Below are 21,478 nucleotides of genomic sequence, written 5' to 3'. Positions count from 1 at the left end.
GTGTTCAATGGAGTTTTTAGTTTCCTGGTATTCTCTTTGGATCTGTTTCATGTATTCTAAGTTATGTTTAAATTCTTCTTCAGAAGTTTCTCTTTCTTTTCTGATTTCTTCAGTTCTTCCATCTGTGTTCTCTTGGGCGGGGCTTGTCATTTCTTTAATTAATCTCTTTATATCTTGCCTCACTTGGATCAGGAGTACAGCTTTAAATTCTTCTATGAGATCATGAAGGTACTTTTTAATTTCGGCTGATGCTGTGTCGAGCAATGGGTGGTTACTGTGCTTGTTCTCTTCGGTGTTTACTTCTCCTGGGCTTATTTTCTCATGTTGGGCAGCTGGAGATTTTTTTTAATTTTTATCTCTTGTCATGTTTCTGGTTTCTCTCAGACTGTCCTGGGGTTCTCTGGCCCTCTCCAAATTGCTTAGAGCCTTTCAGAAGCGTGCTGACTTGAGTTTTTGCTGTCCTCCCCAGTTTGCTGTTATCTGAGGTAGGCTGGGATGCAGGGGCGGTACAGGCTAGTCTCCAGCCTCTGTGCCAGTCAATACATAAATTAGGCTGTACTTTCTGGATGTCACTGAGCTGTGACTATTTTGTATCTGCTTATTTGGCCCCAAGCAGAGGCTTGGTTTAGCCCCAGTAGTTCCTGCCGGTTCTTTTTGTACCAGAAGCAGCTGACTAATGTCACTATGGCACAGGGTTCTCCTCAAATCCCAGCTGTTCTCTTCCAGACCTCTCTGTGACAGGAGCACCAGAACAGCAGATCTGCCCAAATCCAAGATGTCTCCCACTAGTTCTCTGTATGACACTGAAGCCAGCACACACTCAGGCTCTGCCCAATTTCAAGATGTCTTCCACCAGCCCTCCCTACAGGGGACTCAGTGATGCCACCGAGCTGTAGGTTCTGCCCAACTCTAAGATGGCTGCCACCAGACTCTGTGTCATTGATGTCCCCGTGGTGGCGGACACTGCCCAGTTCCAAGATGTTCTCTGGCCAACCACAGCAGCCGCGGGGTGCCCAGTATTCACCAGGGACCAGCGCAGATCCTCCTCCGGGGTCCACCGCACACCACTCCGCCCACCTTTCCCGCACTCCCGGCACGGCGCGGAACGGTCAGAAGTCTGTACAGCGTGCACTCCCGGCACAGCATGGAACGGTCAGAAATCTGCTCAGCTTTCAGCTTTGGAGCTCTAGAGTCTTTCACAATCTCCTCTGGTGCAGCGGGGCAGTCCTGGCTGCTTCTCAGGATCCCAGGTCTCAGTTTCCAGCAGTCACCAAAAGCCAACCCAGCTTTTCCTGTTGGGTCCATGGGTCAGTTTGTTGATTTAAAGGCGCGGGATTTGCAGCCTCCTGTTATCCGCCTTCACAGTCTCAGCATGACTTTAAATCCTCCAGCTGCACTGTCTTGGTTAATAAGAATCGTTATCCATTTGTCTGGCCCTCTCCATGTTGTCATATTCTAGCTTCTAATATGATTTCTCTGGAGAGACTCTCTGCCCGATCCCTTAGCAAGCCGCCATTTTTCCAGATCGATATTGGGAGTCTGGGGGAGGTCTGGAGCGGGGAGAGGAAGAGTTCTGTGGCCAGGCCCGATGTCCTGCTCAGCTTCTGTGTATTCAAAGATGCTTCCTTCACACGGGGCACAAGCATGGGGCTGGGGAGGTCGCCAGTACCAGGGACCCCTCCGAACCAGGAACCGGGAGTCTTGGGAGCATCTGACTCAACTGGATGCAAGGTCCTGACATCTTGATTTGGGGCTTCTAACTTTCACACTTGTCAGAGACTACATTTCTGTTGTTGTCTAAGCCCCCCAACCTTAAATATTCCAAACACTATAATAACTTCAGTCTACAAATATTGACAGCTTTCACCCTCTCTCATACAAACAGGAACCCAGAAACAAGAATCATCAGTTTCTTCCTCAGCTTCCCTCTTTGAACTCAGATATGTTTTTTGTCTTCTTTCAATCCTCTTTTCCTCACTAGAAACTCTCATGACTATTTTGTACAGTTGGTGATTGCTTTATTTATCTATACTCATTTATTTTATTTTTTGTTTACCCCATAAACTTTTTTTCATTTCAGATCTTTCTGCCTGAAGCCTGGCAACAGATTCCTGTAATGGAATCTCTTGGTGAGAAATTCTCATAGGGTTCGTCTTTGACTGGGTGCAGGATTCGAGAGTGGAAATTATTTTCTTCTAGTACATCTAAGGTACCATGCCTCCATTATTGTCATTGCGAAAACAGCTGATGGTTTGCTGGGTATCTGTCATTGTTTAACGGGCACCTTATCTTCTTTTCTCTGCCTACTTCTTAGATTTTTCTCTTTACCTTGTTTTCTATAACACTCAGTTATGCATCTACTTTTTTTTTTTCAGTGTTGGGGATGAAACCCAGGGCCTCATACATGCTGGGTGAATGCTGTGCTGCTGAGCCTTCTACCAACCCGAGAATCTGGCTTTTTTATTTTCCTTGCTTAGGGTCCATGTATTGTCATAATCTATAGATCTGTGTTTCTAGTCTTGGAAAATATGCAGCTATTTTTTCTTTAGACATTTCCTCTTCCTTATCCTTTCTTTCTCCACCTCCTGAGGACTTAATCAGATACAGGAAAGATGTCTCACTAGGCACTCTTTGAGTCTTAGTTTCATTTTAGATTTTTCCTATTGTGTATTTCAGTCTGAATGGTTTATTCTAATTTATCAATCAGTTCATTAATTCTCCCTTACATTTTATCCAAGTTTCTGTTAAATACATTCACTGTTAGCAATTTATTTTAGTCGTTTTATAAAAGTTGTTTCTTTTCCAAATCTCTAGGACAAATTTGATACTTTTCATGCATTTCTTTAAATATTGGTTAACTATATTGGTATTTTAGAGTGTATGAAACCTTCAATATCTAAGAAAAGTGCAGATGTGTTTCTGTGTTCTGTTGATTCTGTGATTCTCATGGTATGTTTCATTGTGTTGCTCATACCCTTGGATTGCTTGCTTTCTTTACCCTTGTAAAATTATTAGGAGTTTCTAAGGCTTAGCATAGCTATGTGCTCCCTGTTGAAAGATTTGGGTTTGCTTGTGTCAATTCCTGGGTACACTAATAATGGATGTCACCTTTAGCCATTTTTACAGGCTGAGATGCCTTAACTCAGGTGGTGAGAGTCTGGCTTTACCTCCTCCACAGGGCCAGTGAAAAGCAAAACATCCCCAGAGTTCAGGAAAGAAGAACACATTGAGACCTATTTTGTTCCTCTCTTTGAAATCTAAGGTTAATGTGAGAAAATCTGAAAATGTTCCTCCCTGCTCACAGATTTGAGCCATAGCCTTTGCTGCCTCTCTCCACTCGGCCCCTGAGCAGAAGCCCAAGTGAGCTCTAACAGAAGTGCTCTCAAATGCTCTCAAGCATAATAAGTATTCAGATATCTAATAATCTACCCTCTGATTACAGATCTTTACCCCAAAATGGGGGCTGGGAACTCCTCATAGCTGTACTGGCTCTTTAATCTTTTCAAGAGAGGGAGAACATATTTTAGTATTCTGTCTCTGTCTCTATCTCAGTCTCTCTCTCTTGTGGGTGTGTGTTGGGCCAGAAAAGAAGGGTTTGGTTTGAATGCAGTAGCTGCTGCAGCTGGAAATTAGGAGCTCACACCCTTGGACACATTGCAAGTTGATACATCCCTGAATATAATGGAATTTGGACACTTAAATGCTTGTAAAATACTATGTATATGACTGTGAGATAGCATAAAGGAAAATTAAGAGAAAATTAATTTTGTTGTTATTTTTAACCTAATTCTAGTTATTTAAGAATATGGTTCAAGTCTTTACTAAACAACTACTTTGCTGTGTCAAAGCTATGCAACATCCACAAATCCTAATTTAAGAGTTTGGGGACTTCTGGGAGAACATGGCAGACAGATAACAGCAGCCATGGAAGCTCTCTGAGATTGCCAGCTTAGAATCCAGGAATGATACGGGGTGAGGAGTACTAAGCAAGGGGAGATATACCCTGCCGACCCAAGAATGAACTAAGCTGAGAGAAACCAACTGGAAATGCAATCTTGGTGCTATAACAGGAACAGAAAAAATCTCAGCACAGAAGCTGGAACCCATGCCACTGGAAGCCGCGATTTGAATTTCCTGCTGCTGCAGCTGCCTCTGAATTGACACAGCAGGGAGAGAGACACGTGAAAGCTCTGAGAGTGGGAATCAGTGAACCAAACAGAGTTGAGAATGGGACTGGCAGGGAGCCCTGCATCGATCTGCAGTGAGTGAGAGAAATGGGGACCCTTTCATAGACTAGGAGGCTCCAACGGAGGACATTTGGGGACCAGGCAGACTAGCTGGAACAGGGCACTGCAGTGACTTTAGTCACATATTCCCTTCTCAAGCAGAATTGGTGGGGAGCACTTGGCCTGGTGATGCTGCAGACTAAGATCCAGTAGGCTAGCCCAAACCAGGTCCCTGTGCCTGGCGGAGCACCTTAGCAGTGAAGCCTTCAGTAGGTTAATCTGGAGGGGTGGGCCCAGCAGAGGCTGCCCAGGTCTGTGTCTCCCTAGTACACTGCAGTGGGTGGGAACACCTAGCTGGTGGATTCAAATAAACTGTAACAGACAAAGAGAAAAAAAAAAAAAACTGGGCCTCCTATATACGCTTGTATGGAAGGAACAAAAAGTATGGGAATAGGGAGCAACAAGAAAGGGTCCTCAGTCCCCAATCCTGAGAACACTGATCCAGGAAAGGTAAATACAAAAGAGAATGAGGACAGAAAACATGCAATATCAGGCATGGCACCAATAGACATAAAGTGATATCTCCGGAGCCTCATAGACGAGTTCAAAAATGAAGTGTTTAATGAAATAAAGGAAAAAATAAGTAGAATAGTTAGGGAAGTGCTAAGCACTGCCCAAGAAAAAACAGATGGTGGAATGGAAGAACAGAAAAAAGGGGAGAATTGTTTGATGGAGGAAATACAGAAAACATAGAATACATGAAGCAGGTTCAAAGAGATTACTAGGAAACTAAAAACTCTATCGAAAGCTGGCATAACAGCTTGAAAGAAACTAGGGATAGATTATCAGAACTGGAGGACAGATTTGTAAGGTGGGAGCATGAAATGAAAAACTTCTTAAAAATAATAAGAAAACAAACAGCAATAATACAAAGGCTAGAAGATGATAAGAGGATCTATAACTTAAGAATTAAGAACATAAAAGAAGAAGTAGGGACACAAACAAATGAACTACAAAAGTTATTCAGAGAAATAATCCAGGAGAATTTCCCTAATTTAACAAAAGGTAAAGACACTCAGATGTATGAGGTATACAGGACCCCAGCCACCTACAACCCAAACAGAGCTACACCCAGACATATAATGATCAAAATTCCAGAAATCCAATACAAGAACAGAATATTAAAAGCCATCAGAGACAAGAAACAGATCACTTACAAGGGAACACCCATCAGAATTATAGTCGACTTCTTGGCACAAACCATCAAATCATGAAGAGGATGGGGTGAAATAATTCAAGCTTTGAAAGATAATAACCTCCAGCCAAGATTGATATATCCTGCACAACTGTCCCTAGAAATTGATGGAAAAACAAGGTGCTTCCAGGATAAAGAGGAACTAGGGGAATTTGCAACCACCAATTCAACTCTACAGGGAATACTGCAGGATATTCTAAAAGAGAAAAATACCAAGATTCCAGAAACAGTGGGAGAGAGGCCACAATGAATGGAGCAGAAAGCAAAATGAAGAAGACAAACTGACAACTAATGACAGAAAAAGAGCTCAACAGAAATGAAGCAGAGAAGGTTGGATGGTAGGAACAGCCATTTTGGAGAAAACAAGACATCATAATAGGTAGTGCTGATTTAATATCCTCTTGTTTTGAAGTCCCATCAAGCTTTTATTCTTCTGTCTCTATCGGTCTTAACACATTGTATCTTATTGGATTTTATTATATGTGATAATATAAACAAAAACTTTTATAGACAAGGAGATTATACAGAAACCATTGTTCATTTTCTATTAGTTGATTCTAAATGCCCTGTAATACTGTCATTGTCTTGAATGGTTTTACATTATCTTGATATGTTTGATGCTACAGTATACGAAGTTATACCCAAAGATTTCAAGGAAAGAGACACTATGGTAACTACTTTTATGTTGGGATATCTTGTGGTGAAACACTATTTTGCTTAAATGGCTGTGTTTTGACCTGTGCTGTTTTGTTGTTATGCCCTCTTTTATCTCAATCTCCTTTTTTTATTATCTACATTTTCATTTTTATCCTTTTAACTAAGGGAAAAATAAATAAAAAATAGCAGGATATATTATAGTAACCCACTTTGATTTCCTATTAACTTGATTTGAAACCCTGTCTTGCTCTCACCATCTTGTTTTGACTGATTTTCCTTTATTCTGTTTTGCTTAATAGTACCAAGTTCAAAAGTATAGGCAACTATGGAGACAATAAGTGTCATGGTTTATGTCTGTGTCCCCAGGCTTCATAAGTTTGCATTGTGTACTTGTGATTGGTTTATTGTCTAGTGCTTGGATTGATGGTGTCAGTGCTCCACCCACGAATGGGTGGAGCCAGGATGTGATGTAATGGCAGGAAGAAGGTGTGTCTTTCTCTTTGCCAGTTCCTGTTTGCTCTTTGCAGCCGCCATGAACTGCAGTCCCACCATGCCCGCCTGCCTTGGAGCCAACTGAGTCTGGACTGAAACCTCCAAAAACTGTAAGAAATAAACCTTTCCTTTCCTAGCTTTGGGCTTCAGGTATTTTGTCTCAGTGACGAAGTAAAAAGTAACTAATACAATAAGATTCATTATGATGCCCATTCTGGTTGACTATTATCTTCTTTTGAAGTCCTGCAAGGTCTCCAATGTTTTGGTTTTATTGGTTATGTTCTTTACCGTTTTGTTCAATTTTATTACAATTGATGATATAGGCAATTCTTTTTAAGATAGCAAGAGGCATTATGGTAACCATTTTTGATCACCTTGTATTTTGTTTTTACATTGTATATTATGTCCATCCTTTTGATTTGACTGATTCTGTCCTATTATGTCACATTTGGTTTTACTCTCTTCAAAAGAAAGTAATAACAACAGTGGGAGTAATAAAACCCAAAATGTGTAATTGTCATTGTACAACAGAGAGGAAAAGAAAGTGCTCTAAAGGACATAACTGCATGTATAAGATAGGTAACCATTTTACCGAGTTTTATTGGATCATTGAACAGAACTGTTTGCAGTCTCACTGTTTGAATGTCCACTCTATATGCTTTAATTTTGTAACTTGAACAACTATTTCTAAGATTTGAGAATATGTAATCTATTAACTAGTGATTTCCTACTGTTTATTTTTTTCTGAAATTCTGTATTACTTGTACCCTTTTTCTGTTTTTTTTTCCCTTTTTCTCCTTAAATGAAAAAAAAAAAGAGTTTGGGGTTAGGAGTGTAGTTTGGTGGTAGAGTGTGTGCTAAACCTTAAGTGGCTTCACCCAGAAAAAGTCACATTTTTATATACAGTTTTCAAAAATGATAACTTATTTATTGGAGATACAATTATTTAAACAAATGATCAGCTTTGTGAATAGAAGTCTTCAAAGGCGAAGAATCAACAACTGTTCTGGCTAATTACAAATAGAGGCTATTTTCTATTTTAAAATTTAATTTTAATACCTTTGGTTGACACTTGTTTGTACATTTATGAGGAATATTTTATATTTTAAAAATATTAATGTTTCTCACATATGCCATTATGTAAAGTAAAACAGAATAGCTCCATTAAAATATCAGAAAATAACTACACAGTTAAAACTGGAGTGTTATGGAAACAAAAACATTTTAACTTGAATTATGGAATTTTTTGGTTTGAACATACCAGGTACTCTACAGTTTACCTGTTAGAAAGTTTAAACTCCGGGGGCTGGGGATTTAGCTCAGTGGCGTAAGTACCTGCCTTGCAAGCAGGCAGTTGTGAGTTCAATCCCCGGTACCGATAAAAATAAGAAAAAGACCAAAAAAAAAAAAAAAAAAAAAAATTGAAAGAAAAAAAGAAAGTTTAAACTCCTTGTGGACAATTTGAAGTGTTACCTTGCTACAGATTTTGCCCACTCATTACTTTGTTTGCTGCTATGTGCTTTTTCAATGCTGCAGTTTGTCACACAAGAAAAGTTTATTCTTTATACAATATATATGCTTACAGCTTAAGCCCCTCCTTACCTGTGGTTTAACTTTCAATAGTTTTAGTTACCTTCATGAAACATAGTCTGAAAATACAACATTAAATGGCAAATTCCAGAAATAAACGATTTGTGAGTGTTAAATTTTGCACTGGTCTGAGAAGCATAATGAAATTTCACACCATCCCATTCATTCCTGCCCAGGATGAGACTCATCCCTTTTTGCAGTATATCCATGCACTATATGCTACCCACCCGTCAGTTGCTTAGTTGCCATCTAGATTATCCAGTTGACCCCTGTAGTACTGTGATACTTGTGTTCAAGTAAGACTTATTGTACTTAATAGTGGCCCCCAAGGGCAGGAGTAGTGATTCTGGTAATTTTATTTTAGTACAGTCTTATAATTGTTCTTTTCTAGTATTGGCTATTGTTGTTCATCGCTAAGTGCCTAATTTATAAATTTAACTTCATCATAGATTTATATGTATGGGGAATAAACCCGGTAAATATAGGGTTCAGTACTTTTTGGTTTCAGGCATACACTGCAGGTCTTGGAACATATCCTTCACAGATAGGGGGAGCCTGCTAGAGAAATACTGTCTACTGTTCCTTATTTACTAGAAGTCAAGAGACAAAAACAAAGGCCATAAAGTACAGATCACAAGAAAGTTATTTCCTTTTCCTGCAGTTTCACAGCCATGATGAAGTAACTGCAGGGTTCTGAGTGTCGGGGGCCCTTCTAGGGCTCAGGCAGCAGTGCTCAGCAGCAAGCACTGCTGCCTCCAGAATCCAGACAAACTGTGCCCCTGACCCTAAAGCTTCTCGCTGACCTACCTCAGTTCCCAGATGCTGGAGATCTGGATGACCCTTTGGAACTGTGTGCCAGCCTTGTGGGTGGTTCTTCCATTTGCGGTTACGCACATCCTCTCATGTGAAAAGGGCATCTCAAAGTGAAGACCATGACTCTCTTCAGAGGTAGCCCTGTGAAGGGAGCAGTACGACCCTATGGGTGGCCCAGCTGTATTCCTGAGGTCAAATGCAGACTTCAACGTGTATCGCCTCAAGATCTCATCGCTCTGCATCTTGGTTTCCTTGTCCATTAAAGGGAAATAACCACATTGTTCCCTTTTCAAGTTTTCCATGGAAAACAAAATGAGGTCATTGGCGGAAAGAATTTAAATAGTCACAGGCACAGAAAAGGTGCTCGGTGAATGTTTGATGTTTCACGTGAGAAATGATTTGCACGGGTTTGGTTAACACACTTGGGAAAGGAGAGAGGGAAAGAGAGACAGAGGAAGAGAGAACGAGACAGAGAGAGGGAGAAAGAGAGAGAGGGAGAGAGAGAGTTTTGAAAGTAGTTCAGAAATAATTAAATGTCTTCTTTGATTGAAATAGAAAGGCAATTAAGACAATGAAGCATTTTCTCTGTGGTATCTAGGACATATTTTTCTCATTTTCCTTTCATAATGGGAAAATTTGAAACTCAGTGAAACTTAAAGTGGTGACAAGTCACTCATTCTGAGGTCAGTTGTTTCCCAACAAATACATCCAAATGGGGAAGGTTGATCAGGTCCTAGAAGTGGCAAAATCTAATGCTGAGTAGCAAGGAAAGCCAAATTTCTAGCATATAATCTTGGAAAATCTCTTTAATCCCTCTGGGTCTCAGGCCTTCCAGCAGTAAATTAGGGGTAAAAGTGCCAACCCACAATGGTGCTGTGTCAGGTTGCAGGAGACCAGCTGTGAATGTTATTATGGAGGAGCTCAGCAAAGACCTGGACTTTACAATGGCCCCAGAAAGTTCTTTCTTTGGGAGTGACCTGTCCACATAAAACAGACCAATTAGCCAAGCTCTATTTATTTCACTCAAGAAAATGACCTCACAACAGTGTATATATATATATATATATATATATATATATATATATATATATATGTCTAGGACAGTGACAACTTTAAATATCATAGATGTTGGGTCTATCAATTTCTCCACATGCAGGATTATTTATCTGATGGTGTACCTATTCCTCTGGTATGAATTGGGAAAGCTCAATAGGGGGATAAACAGAGGAATAATTCACGATCCTTGTCTTTAAAGGAAATGTAGGGAAAATGTAGGGAAAAATGATATTTATAAGAAAGTGTCTGTGTTCTTGGATTTCACATCAGGGTAGGCTATTGTTAAAATAATCTTTAGATTTTAATAATACAGTAGACACTTATTTCTTGCTTGTATAGTGTGTCTTCTCATATAGTCGTTTAGGGACTTGGACTTCTGCCGCCTTGAGACCTCTAAATATCCTAAAGCATAAGTAAGCTCCTGGGCCAAATCTGACCTACTATTCTGGTTCACTGTTTTTATAAATAAAGTTTTATTGGAACACAGACACACCCATTCATTTACATATCATCCATGCTTCACCTTCACAATGGTAGGTGAAGGAGATGAGTCAGAGACTGGCGCACCAAACCTGATTTGTCATCTGGAGCTTTACCAAGAAGTTTTGTTAAATCCTGCCCCAGAGCCCAGAAATCCTATGCTGAATTCTCTGCATAAGCCAGAAGAGGGAAAGATTGAAAGTTGTAGGGGATGGGGCTGGGGATTTAGCTCAGCAGCATAAGCACTTGCCTTGCAAGCAGGCGGTCATGAGTTCGATCCCCGGTACCGATAAAAACGAAAAAGACAAAAAAAAAAAAAAAAAAAAAAGAAAGTTGTAGGGGAGAACATATGGACTATGTCAGGAAACGGCTTTCATCAGGAGAGCTGGAAATGCAGTCTAGCTGAGGCCCAAGAGGAAAATGAGTGTCAGTCCTCCACAGCATGATACTACAATAGCCCATGCCATTTACTCTGTCCTCCTTAAGATAAGGTTGCTATGCTTAGCAGATGAGATATGGAGGTTCAAAGGTGCTAAGCAAGTTCCTGAAGATCATCCAGCATCAAAGTGGCAGGGAGATCATTCCTCAGCATACCTGTGCTATTCTTCCTGCAAAAATATTTTTATTTCTGGTGAAATATATAATGTACACTTTTAACCAGTTTTTAAAGTGTACACTTACATGGCATCTGAAATGTATTTTGAAAGTAAGATGTCCTTAGGTCAGCGATTCCTAACTGTCATATGTTGATAAGAATGGGGCAGAGTGACTTGATTCATTTAAACTTCCCCTAATAATATGAATTAATTAGTTGTAGTAGTTCATAAAAAAAGAAAAGTGGTCAAAAAATTGAGCCGTTACGGGTGACATATCATCTGGGCTGATGTAATCTAAAGAATTGACTTTGTTGAATGCAGAACCATGTGGATATTCGGACAGTATTTTAGTTTTATCAAACCAGTACAATGAAGCTTATTTTGTTTGACTTGCAAATCTTTGATTTAGTGAGATGTTCTTTTTCATTCCCATTGGAATTTGCCTTCACAGTTGTTTAATAATGATATGTGTAAAAAATTTATCCCTAGTCCTATATGTGTGCATAGTTAAGTAGCATAGTGGGATTAACTTAAATAAAAATGTGAATGATCTATGAGACTATTTTCTCTTTAACTATTTTAATTTAAATGTGTATAATCACGTTTAAGAGTATCCAGCTCACAGAGACAGTTCGCTTTTACAGAGGACTTAAATTTGAATTAGGAAATTACCAGTAAAGACAGGCTAATTTAAGCTGCAAGACAAGCACACACAAATGCCCAGTGGCTTAAACCACTGCCCACAGTAAACTCATTGCTTGCTCTCATAAACTCTGCTGCTGCTTATCACCAAAGGAGGAAGCAAAGGGATGGATTTGCCCTCAGTAACATTTCTAAAGGAGTGGCCTGTGGCCTTGTTTTGACACTTTCCACATCTGACTACAAGTTGCAGACAGCTTTCTTCCTGGCATTGGTAGCTGTGGCTCTGGAGTCATTGGCAAAATCTGCTGCCTACCAGCCAGATGGCATGGGAAAATCTCAACCTTGTTCGTCTCCTGTGAAAGAGGGAAGAAATGTCAGTTGCATGGTTTGTTGAGAGGAATCAAGGCAGTAAATCTTCTGAAACTCCTTTGTCAATTTTAAATTATAATCTAAATGAAAGTAATAGTATTATTCTTGGCAATCAGTCATATTTGCAAGGATAGAGAACAGATAGTAATGATTTCACCGTATGGCACTTGTCACACAATCAGTATTTTCTCACAAAAGTTTACTGAAAACTCACAGAAAATTTGCTTAGGTGATCAGATACGGAAACCTAAAGAGAGTAAGTCTTCAATACAGAAGCAAATTTCTCCTCTTGGCTAGAAAAATGACAAAGCATTTTATACAGTTGCAAATCTATACGGTTCAGTTTTCGAGGAGAGTTTCACATTTTAAAGAGTTGAGGTTCAAGAAAAGAAGTACTGTCTATCTTGCCTGAGAAGCAGATAGATGGAATCCATATGGCAAACATGAGAGAATTTCACCAAATCTTCAGGATGGAGACCCTGGAAGATGATACTGCAGCTTCACACCTAAACTATTATCACTTAAATACCTCGAAATTCTAGTTTAGTAGCACTGGTTTTAGTACCTTGGTCTAATTGCTTTTAATTTCCAGAAGTCTTAGCTCAGGCAGCTATTAAAATATATCCTGGGCCAGCTGGCTGAACCAACGTGTATTTCTCATAATTCTAGAAACTGGGAAGTCTGAGATGAAGGTACCCGTCACCCACTCACTGATTGCAGGTGGTTTTGTTCGCTGGGCTCCCACCGCATAGAGACCTGCAAATGGGCAAAAACTCCACTGAACATTCGTGTAGAGATCTAGCTGAAATGTTGAGTACCCTTTTAGTGGTTTTTAAATGTTAGTTGTTTTCTTCATTGTAGAGTTTTCTGAATGATGTTTTAAACCCTGCAAAATGTATGGATTGACTGAAAACATGAGATTTAGATTCCTAGTTGAATGTTTTCATTATCTGATTATCCTATTTAGTTAGATGTGAAAGGAACTTCTTTATTCTAGGAGAATTTTTTTACTGTGTACAAAAAGAAAAGATAAGTAACTTCATAAGTGTATTAGTCTGGAAAGACTAGATTATGCTTCAGTTAAAAAAAATCTCTGGGCTTGGTTGTAATAAAGAATAATTTCCCGTTCATGCTAAATGCCCATGTGGGGAGGAACGGTCTCTACTGTATAGCATCGATAGCGTCTTTGCAAAGAGTATCAGGCTGTAATAAATCGGTCCCTGTTGCCCAAGGAACGGAATTTGGTTCAGTTTACATGGGCTCTTTGTTTTTCTAAGTGGCAAGTATTACTTCTGCCAATTCCTTAGTTGCCAAGGCAGATAACTGAGCCACACTGAAACATGGAAAGATCAGAACAGTTCATTCTTGCCATGCCACTGGTGGAAGAAGAAAATCCAGAATTTTGGTGAGCATCCCTAATGACTGCCACAGTCAGAATTTTACAAAAGAAGAAAATAGAACAGATTCTTAAACTGTCAGAAAGCCTAATGTCTCACATTACTAATATGAATCAATTCCTGATCACAGATAATAAAATAATGGTCAGCTATACAATAAAACTCTGAACGCATTAATTTGCTGCACACAAATCTGTGTCTTCATCTCCATACAGTAGTATTGTGTACAAATACACTGAATTCTGGTTTCTAGAAAATGGCCATGAGGCGGATAAGTGGGGTTATACATTCAGACCTTTTGTGGATTTTATTAGAGAAATCATGTGTTTATGACACAACTTCACTAGTCAATACCCCTTCCAAAATAATTCAAAAGTAGGAACTTTATAGCCTGGTCGAGCAGAAAAGTTCATTTTAACCTAAATTGCTAATAGAAGTAATTATCTAGTGGCTCATTCTAGAAAAATACCTTAAACTTTTAAAACTTAATCTTTTTTTAATCTGAAAGGCCAGAGTATGTTCAAGTGAATCTGATTTGTTTCTTTTATTTGGGTATGAACATTTGCTTACATACATATTTTTAAACTTGTGTATTAGTAATAATAAAATTTTTCAAATGGGGAAAAACTCAAACTAGCCCAGAATCTCCCCTAATCTAAAAAATAGAGTTTTGTACTTTCCAGAATAATTAGCACTTTTATAGTCTTTCTTGGTGAGCCTACGAAGCAGGAGAAAAGGGTGAGGCAAAATCTGCTGATTTACTGTTTAATTATGTTCCTCCCCTCTGCCCCTTACATTTTTTTTGTAACAAAGCAGAGTTAACACTAACACATTAACCACCAGAAAGCAAATATATTTTATCACATAGTTCATATCCAAGATAAAAATAAAGATATAATGAGATAATTTTATTTAGTTCTGAGAGTTGTATTGAGCAAGGTAGACTGTATTTTTTCTATTTAAGTTTTACAGACCATCAATGATTATATATATATTTTTCAATGATTATATTTAGAGTTACCGTGATAACTGAGTGGCGATTAGACTGTGAGATACTGTATCAGTACTTTCCTCCTCTTTTAATCCTTACAGCAAACCTATCTATACACATAAAGGAAGCGAGGATAAGCTCCTTGGACTAAGGTCACCTAGCTAGTTAGTAGTGGAATATTCTTTAGGATTAATCATTGTAACGACATTTGAATTAAGATATCTGTTAATTGCAAGGCTTTTCCTAGCCCAGTTCTCTTAAAGTAAAAAAGCAGTTAAATAGAAAATGGTACATTTACTCATAAGTGCGTGAGTTCCCACTCTGCCTTGTTCTAACACTTGTGGGTATAAAGCAGAATAAGTCTGCAAGAACAGAGGCCAAGACAGCTGGGCTCTGACAGCAGCCAGGCAACCCGGCTCAGCTCTGCCTTGTGACCGTGTCAAGGTGCTTACTATCTTCAGCCTGGGTTTTTTCACCTACGAAATGAGAAATAACATCAGCCCTCCTTCATCGCTCGGCAGTGAAAATCTAAGTATCATTGCATAAAATGTCCCATAATACTCAGTAAAATACTGTGTTTTGTTGATGTTGGATAAGCATCAAGAGCCATTGTGGAGGAGTTCCCTGATTAGGTAGTGAGCCATTTCACAGTATTTCCTGGCCAGTTTGATATGAGCATTAGGAGAACCAGGGCAAGACAGGAGCCTTGCAGGGTTCTGAAAAGGTGACATTCGAGCTGGTGGCCATATGGAGCTTCACCAGGTGACGTGGAGGTCATATGGTGATGCACAAAGATGTAGCAACAAGGGGCGTTTGGGGGACCCTGAGCCTCGGGAGCGGGGGACGTTAAAGCTGGAGAGAAACCAGTGGAGGGGAGGTAGAGGCTTGGACCAGGAAGGTACCCGCCGTTGGTAGGTAGCGACCAGACAGAGGCTAGAAGGTCGCGAGATGGCGCTGTGGCTCCACTTTAGGGGGAGATTGTGGCGTCCGGATCCCCCAGCACTCCCAGAGGGGCCCAAGGGCAGTGGGGCAGGACCGTCTTAGTAGATCTGGCACTGTCTTCACGGGATGAAGACAATGCGTACCTAAGCAAATAACCCGGAAGGGGTCTCTTTTAGGACACACGGCATCAATAATCAGAAAGTGTCCTCCAGGAACGACCAAGAGTGGGGAACTGTCCAGCAGACACCTTTCAGATCTCAGTCGGCACAGTGCTTGGGCCTGCAGCGACGGGAGCTGATCTGGCGCTGGCGCTGGCACGCTAGGCATGCCTCGAGCCTCTAGGCAAGAGGCCTCCAGCTGTCTACAAAGGCCAGGGACAAGGGGTCTGGACGCCTGCCCATGACTCCTCAGTCTGCATCCAGCCTGCTATCTTCTGTGGCTGGACCTAGATTTTTTTTAGGACTTCTTTGCCACATTTCACGCGCACATGCGTACACAGGAACCACGTACGAGCTCAGGCATTACGAATACGTGTGAGCTCAGTCTTAGGGGTTCGTGCTCTGCCCAGTACACACAGACTTCTGCATATACACTTCAGTCACACTTGACGTTTTGACATATGGCACATGCATACCACGCACCACTGCATACAAACACCCGAGCACACGTGCAGCTAGGGCCACGCTGTCGCTTCCCAGCACACACTTACTGTGTAGACCCCCAAATACGCAGACACCCTTCCATCAAGCGTATTTTCACGCTCGCATTAGGTACATCTCCCAAGCAAAGGTAGCAAACCAGGACCTCGCAACGCATAGCAGTACATAAATATCCTGCAAACTGCGCCTCAAACGAAATTGCGCGAAAACTTCAGGTCACTGGGCACCGGTCTCAAGCTGTGCCACTAACCTCACTCTCTCCCCTTTTCAGCTTTCCCGGAGTAAACAGGCCTTCTTCGTTCTATCCTGCAGGTCTTCTCAGGCCGAAGCTTCTACCTGAGTTTGTGCTACTTAAAAGGGTGCTCATTGCCAACCGGGTGGAGCGCTGTTTTCTCCTGCGCTGGACACCCCTCTATGGAGGGAGCGGGAACGGGGTGGAGTGGGGGAACCCACAGCTCAGGGGACTTGGGCAGGGTGTGGTCGTACACTAGGGCAGCTTGGTTTTAGGCTCTACCCAGTTGCTTCCCCAACCTTATATTCCCGGAACGACTGGGACGGGGACTTTTGGCTACCGAGGGTCGCGCTAAGCAGAAATCGTGTCCCCAGGTACAGCGCATCCGCAGGTGTTCACATTCCCGCCTCCTGATGTGTGTCCTGTGCTTAGCGTGCTTCCCCTGGCAAGTCTGCACCAGTGAGCTCTAACACTTCTTCTAGAAGCCGAAGAAAGGGGGACTGGAGGTCACACAGTAAATGTGACAGCCAGGGCTGGAGCCCACACGCCTGGCGCGGTGGTCCCCCGCGGCTGGGGACAGCGCAGCATGTCTGACTGCACGAGTGCACATTCGGTCGCGCCTTCCTTAGGACTTTTCAGAGTCTTCCTCTTTCCTCGCTCAACCCCGCGGTTCTGCGGGGAACTGGATGGGGGCTGCAGCGCCCAGGGACCCGTGCGCACTCCGGGGTGGAGATCCGCGCCCCGCTGCTGGGTAGATGGTTGGGCTCCCAAGGTTAAGAGCAAGGGGCTCGGAAAAATTCTGGCTTAGGAACTTTGAGTGCGGTGTGGCCGTGGACAAGTTTTTTCTCACTTCCCTCCAGGTCCTCAGTTTTCTCACCTGTAAAATGGGAGTGGTCATCTGCCTTTTTAGTCTGTGGTGGAAATTCAGTGAGTTCATGACCGTAAAGCTTTCAACCAATGAGATCTATTATTATCTGGGACCGTCCCGGGGGAAATCCGAGAGGGCCGCCGCAGGCTGACTCTGGGAAAGGTTTGTGGAACTGCTCCTTCAGGCTCCGGATCAGAAGTCGACTAAGTTCTCCCTCAACGCCCCACCTCACCCCTCCAACCTCCCTCACCCCAGCTCTATGGTACTGTTTGCTCAGTCTCTACCCCCTGTCCAAAGGTGTCTTTGTCCCTCTCTAGGCCTCAGTTTCCCTGTCTGTACTACTGGGGTCGGTGCACTCGCAGGGGCTGGGAGCGTCCCTCAGTCTAGGGTAGGAAGGGGGCCTTCGTCTGATCCCTGGGGACAGAAACAGGGCCAGAGCCGGAGTTTGGGGGAACTGTGGCCTGTGTTCCCCGAGCGAGTGCGGCGTGAATAGGTCTCACAGGGAAAGGGTCGGGGTCTAGCGGTTGTGGGTACCGGGGCTCGGTCACTCCCACAGGCATCGGGGAGCAGCTTCCGCCCCGGGGAGAGCGGAGCCCGGCAGAGGCTGTCCTTGCCCGCAGAGCCCCTCGCTCTCTTGGGGCAGCTTCTGGGCCTGGACCTGTCCCCCGCCCACCTGGGACTCAGGCTGGGGGTTCAGTCCTCTCCTGCCAGACTCTCAGGGAGGCACTGAGCCCTTGGGGCTCTGTCACCCACCTCATCCCCGACTTCCAAGTTCTGCGCCTGTCCCCCTGCCTTGCCCACAGACAGTCCCCGCAGTGACAATTGTGAGGGGCTGGGGCGCGCCCTCGCAGAGGCAGCGGCCAGGGGGAATTTCCGAATGACAAGTCCTCCGACTCGCCTCGTGGGGGCGGACGAGCCGAGCCCATTCCCTCCTTCCCCGGGACCTACTTGGGCTGTATCCCTTCGGCCTTTTTTCTGTTTCGGGGAACTAAGGGGCGGGTGTGTTTCTACTTGACCGCCTGGAAGTTATTGCGGGGATTGATGTCCTTCAGGAAAGGGAATCGATTTCCTTGTGCCTCTAAGAAGGCTGGGGTGGCCAAGGGCTGTGAGAGGGAAGGCTAGCTGGCCTCCAGAGCCGAAGCCCCTGAGGACTGTGAGCCCCGGTGTTAGGAACCATGAGGGCGCCAGGGAAGCTGGCCTGTGGGGGGAGGCTTCATGCCAGGGGAATGCCAGTGCTCTCGGGAGTCTCCTTTCAGATAAAACTGGTGGTGTGCTTTAACTCGTGCACAGGTTCTTTTCTTCTTCCTGCTTCCCTCTCCCCTTTACTTCATACATACATGTATACGATCAAGAGTGTCTAAATCCCTTTAAATACTGTACACACTCCCAGGCACCAGCTCCAGAGCGCTACTTCTGCAGATCTGGACAAGGCCTGGAAATGTGCACTTCCAGGATGTCTCCCTGCCGCCTCCCTTCCCTTCCCCTGTATGATTGGGTTGATGGCCCCAGTTTGTAAATCACACTGAAGTCCAGGACAGACAGGCTTCTGAGGCCTGAGCAATGCTATGCATAGAGGTACACAGTGGGTGTCTTCACAGCAGCAGGCTGCGGGGTTCACATCTCACAACCATCCCTCGGATCTCACGCTTTGTCCTGAAAAGTGGTGTTAACTACACACAAGGTGGCAGATGCAAAAGAACTTCAGAGACGCTTTTTCCAAAAGTTTAGAAATTGCGACTAAGTTTTAATTCAGCTTAAAATTGCTGGTTCAGTATTCACCAGAGAATATCCATGAAAAGCTATTACTCTGCTGGCTTACGTGTCATCACCAGTTTGCTGTCACTCGCTATGTCTCTTTTCCACTTTCTTTTTAGCCTTCTTCCAACTTAAAACATTTATTACAGAATGTGAAAGCCAGGTTGAAAGCACAAGGACGCCCAGCAGAAAAGTTATGAATATACTCCTCTCGGTTAAAATACAGTGTGCTCACCATCTCATGCTGCCTCTGCATGGCCAAAGGGAATTAGTCTTATCAAAAGATTCCTGCCCTTTTTATTTTTCTCCCTTGTCCTGGCCTGTCTGATGTGGAAATTGCCTCTCTCATATTTAGTTCTTAGAGAGATTGGCTCTGGGGCAAGGACTGGGCTGCAGAAGACGGCCTTCTGTGTGTCAGTCTCTCATTTGGGATAGTCAGCTTCAGGTGCCTCAACAAATCTATCCTTTGCTGATTCTTCTAGAGTCTGTGTGGCCCCAGATATTTCTCTGTCATGTGTCCGCAAGTCATTCTGCTCCTGCAAGCAGCCGTGTCTCTCCTTTCCATGGTACCTTTTGCAGTATCTGTTTCCTTTTGCAGTATGTGTTTCCCAGGAGTGGAGCTGCACCCCACAAGACTCACTTAGTGACCTGCAGACTGTTCACTCCTAGAGGAAGGCTTATGTCTAAAGCTGAGGCTCTCTGGGACTCAGTGATAGGACAGTGGCCTCTGCTTCCAGACTGACTCACTTGAAGGGTACCCCGGTAGGGGGATTGTCCCTGGAACTCCTTGGCCCTGGTGCATTAGGGTAAACTTGGAGCTTTGAGAAATCTTTAGCAGGCCTCTAAATTTTGTAAGATCTACATTTTCTTCCTTCTACCCACAAGCCTACAGACCTTCTAGACTCCCCTCCTGAGTGCCTACTGTATACCAGGAATTCTGGTAGATGCTATTGGAACCTGACAATCAGGCCAGTTTCTTCAGCGGTGCCTTGGAGGAGTTGGCATTAATTCTGGCACCAGGGAGGGAGTCCTCAGCACATGAGAGATGGAGACTAAATGGAAAGAGAACTGGCTTGCAGAAAAGCACCATTAGAAGCCAGTGGTCCAGCAGGCCTGGAACACACTTTCATCCACGTTAGGGATCAGGAAGTGGCTCCACTTTCCTGCTCTGCCTGGAGCACAAAGCCTAGCTCTTGCCTGTCTTCTGCCATTCAACAGTGGCACCTGTTCTTTTCCATCACCGACCCCAGGACCTTCCTAAATCAAAGGGCCAATGATGGCCAGTAGAAAGGGCCCTGGCTTTCTCAGAGCATTTCCCCAAAGGAGTCCTTAGCTGCTGTGGATGCAATAGGGGACCTCCTCTGAGGGCCATGAAACAGAAGTTCACTGTGTGCTTATTAGAGGCTACAACCTGCTAAAACACGATGAGGGCACATTACCAGAAAAATCTGGCTATTTTCTTTGCCAGCCTCACATATACAGGCCAAAAGGCCTGAGGTAAAGACAGTTTTTCCTTTCCTTTCTTCCTTCACTCTATTCCCTTTCGATTTCCCTTTCCCTCACTTCCTCTTTCCATTCCTCCCTGCTCTTCTTTTCTTCTCTCTTTTCCTCCTGGTAAGTGACAGAAGTTGGAGAGAGTATTTTCCACCCCTCCCAAATCTGTACCAAATAACCAACTAATCAGAAACGGTGTACGTTCTTGCTTTGGTAATTATTCTAAAGAGAAAAAGTACTACTTTGGGTGAGAGTGAACTTGACAGAATTTTTAAAAACGCAGCCTGCTCCAGCCCCACGGAGGCCCTCGGTGCAACTCCTCTCCAAGGCTGCCTGGTAGAAGTGAGCCCTTCAGAGCTGTGCCTACACCCGCGGCCCTCTAGGTCGCGGCGGAGCGATAAGAGTCTTGGAGGCCGGGCAGGAACTGAGCCCCCACTACTGTGTCTGGGGTCCACACAACCTCCCCTGCGGGAGCTGGGGGCGCCCAGCCTCGCGGAGCTGAGCGGTGTCCCTCCTCGAGCGCCCAGCCCGACCTCGCGCCCCCGTCCTCCATCCCACCACCCCGCCTCGAAGCGAAGAGGTGGGCACCTGGGGCGTGCGTCCTGATTTTCTGCCTGGGCTCTCCCGTCTCCTCCACTTTTGCCCGCGACGTCCCAGGACGACGGAGCCGGACGTGGCATCAGCCCTGGGACGACGCAGCCTGTACGCCTGGAGGGCGCAGCCAGAACGCTAAAGGACGGCACCGGCCGGGATGCAGATCTCCAGCTCGGATCCCTGGAAGGACACCGCCCCCTCCCCTCGGTCCCTTGCTGGCTCCGCTCGGCCCCTCTCCCTGCTCCGGGCTCCGCCGCCCCTGCTCCGCGCTCCCTCGCTCGCCACTTAGCGAGTTACTTTGGCCCGCGCTCCTGCGCCACCGGGAGCGGGATGTTAATGAGGGAGCGTGGCCCGGAGCCGTGAGCCAGCC

At 43.9% G+C, this 21,478-nt stretch overlaps 1 protein-coding gene across 1 annotated transcript in view; it reads left to right on the top strand.

Moving 5' to 3' along the window:
* Ebf1 (EBF transcription factor 1) overlaps nt 1-21,478 on the top strand; it is a 427,788-nt gene that overhangs the window by 27,982 nt on the left and 378,328 nt on the right. The gene's annotated exons all lie outside the window — the stretch shown is intronic.

The sequence above is a fragment of the Cavia porcellus genome, unplaced genomic scaffold (assembly GCF_034190915.1).
Source record: "Cavia porcellus strain 051 isolate PalLab524CR breed Dunkin Hartley unplaced genomic scaffold, mCavPor4.1 scaffold_19, whole genome shotgun sequence".
Lineage (NCBI taxonomy): Eukaryota > Metazoa > Chordata > Mammalia > Rodentia > Caviidae > Cavia > Cavia porcellus.
Note: the sequence above shows the minus strand (reverse complement) of the source record. Positions and strands in the feature narration are given on the sequence as shown.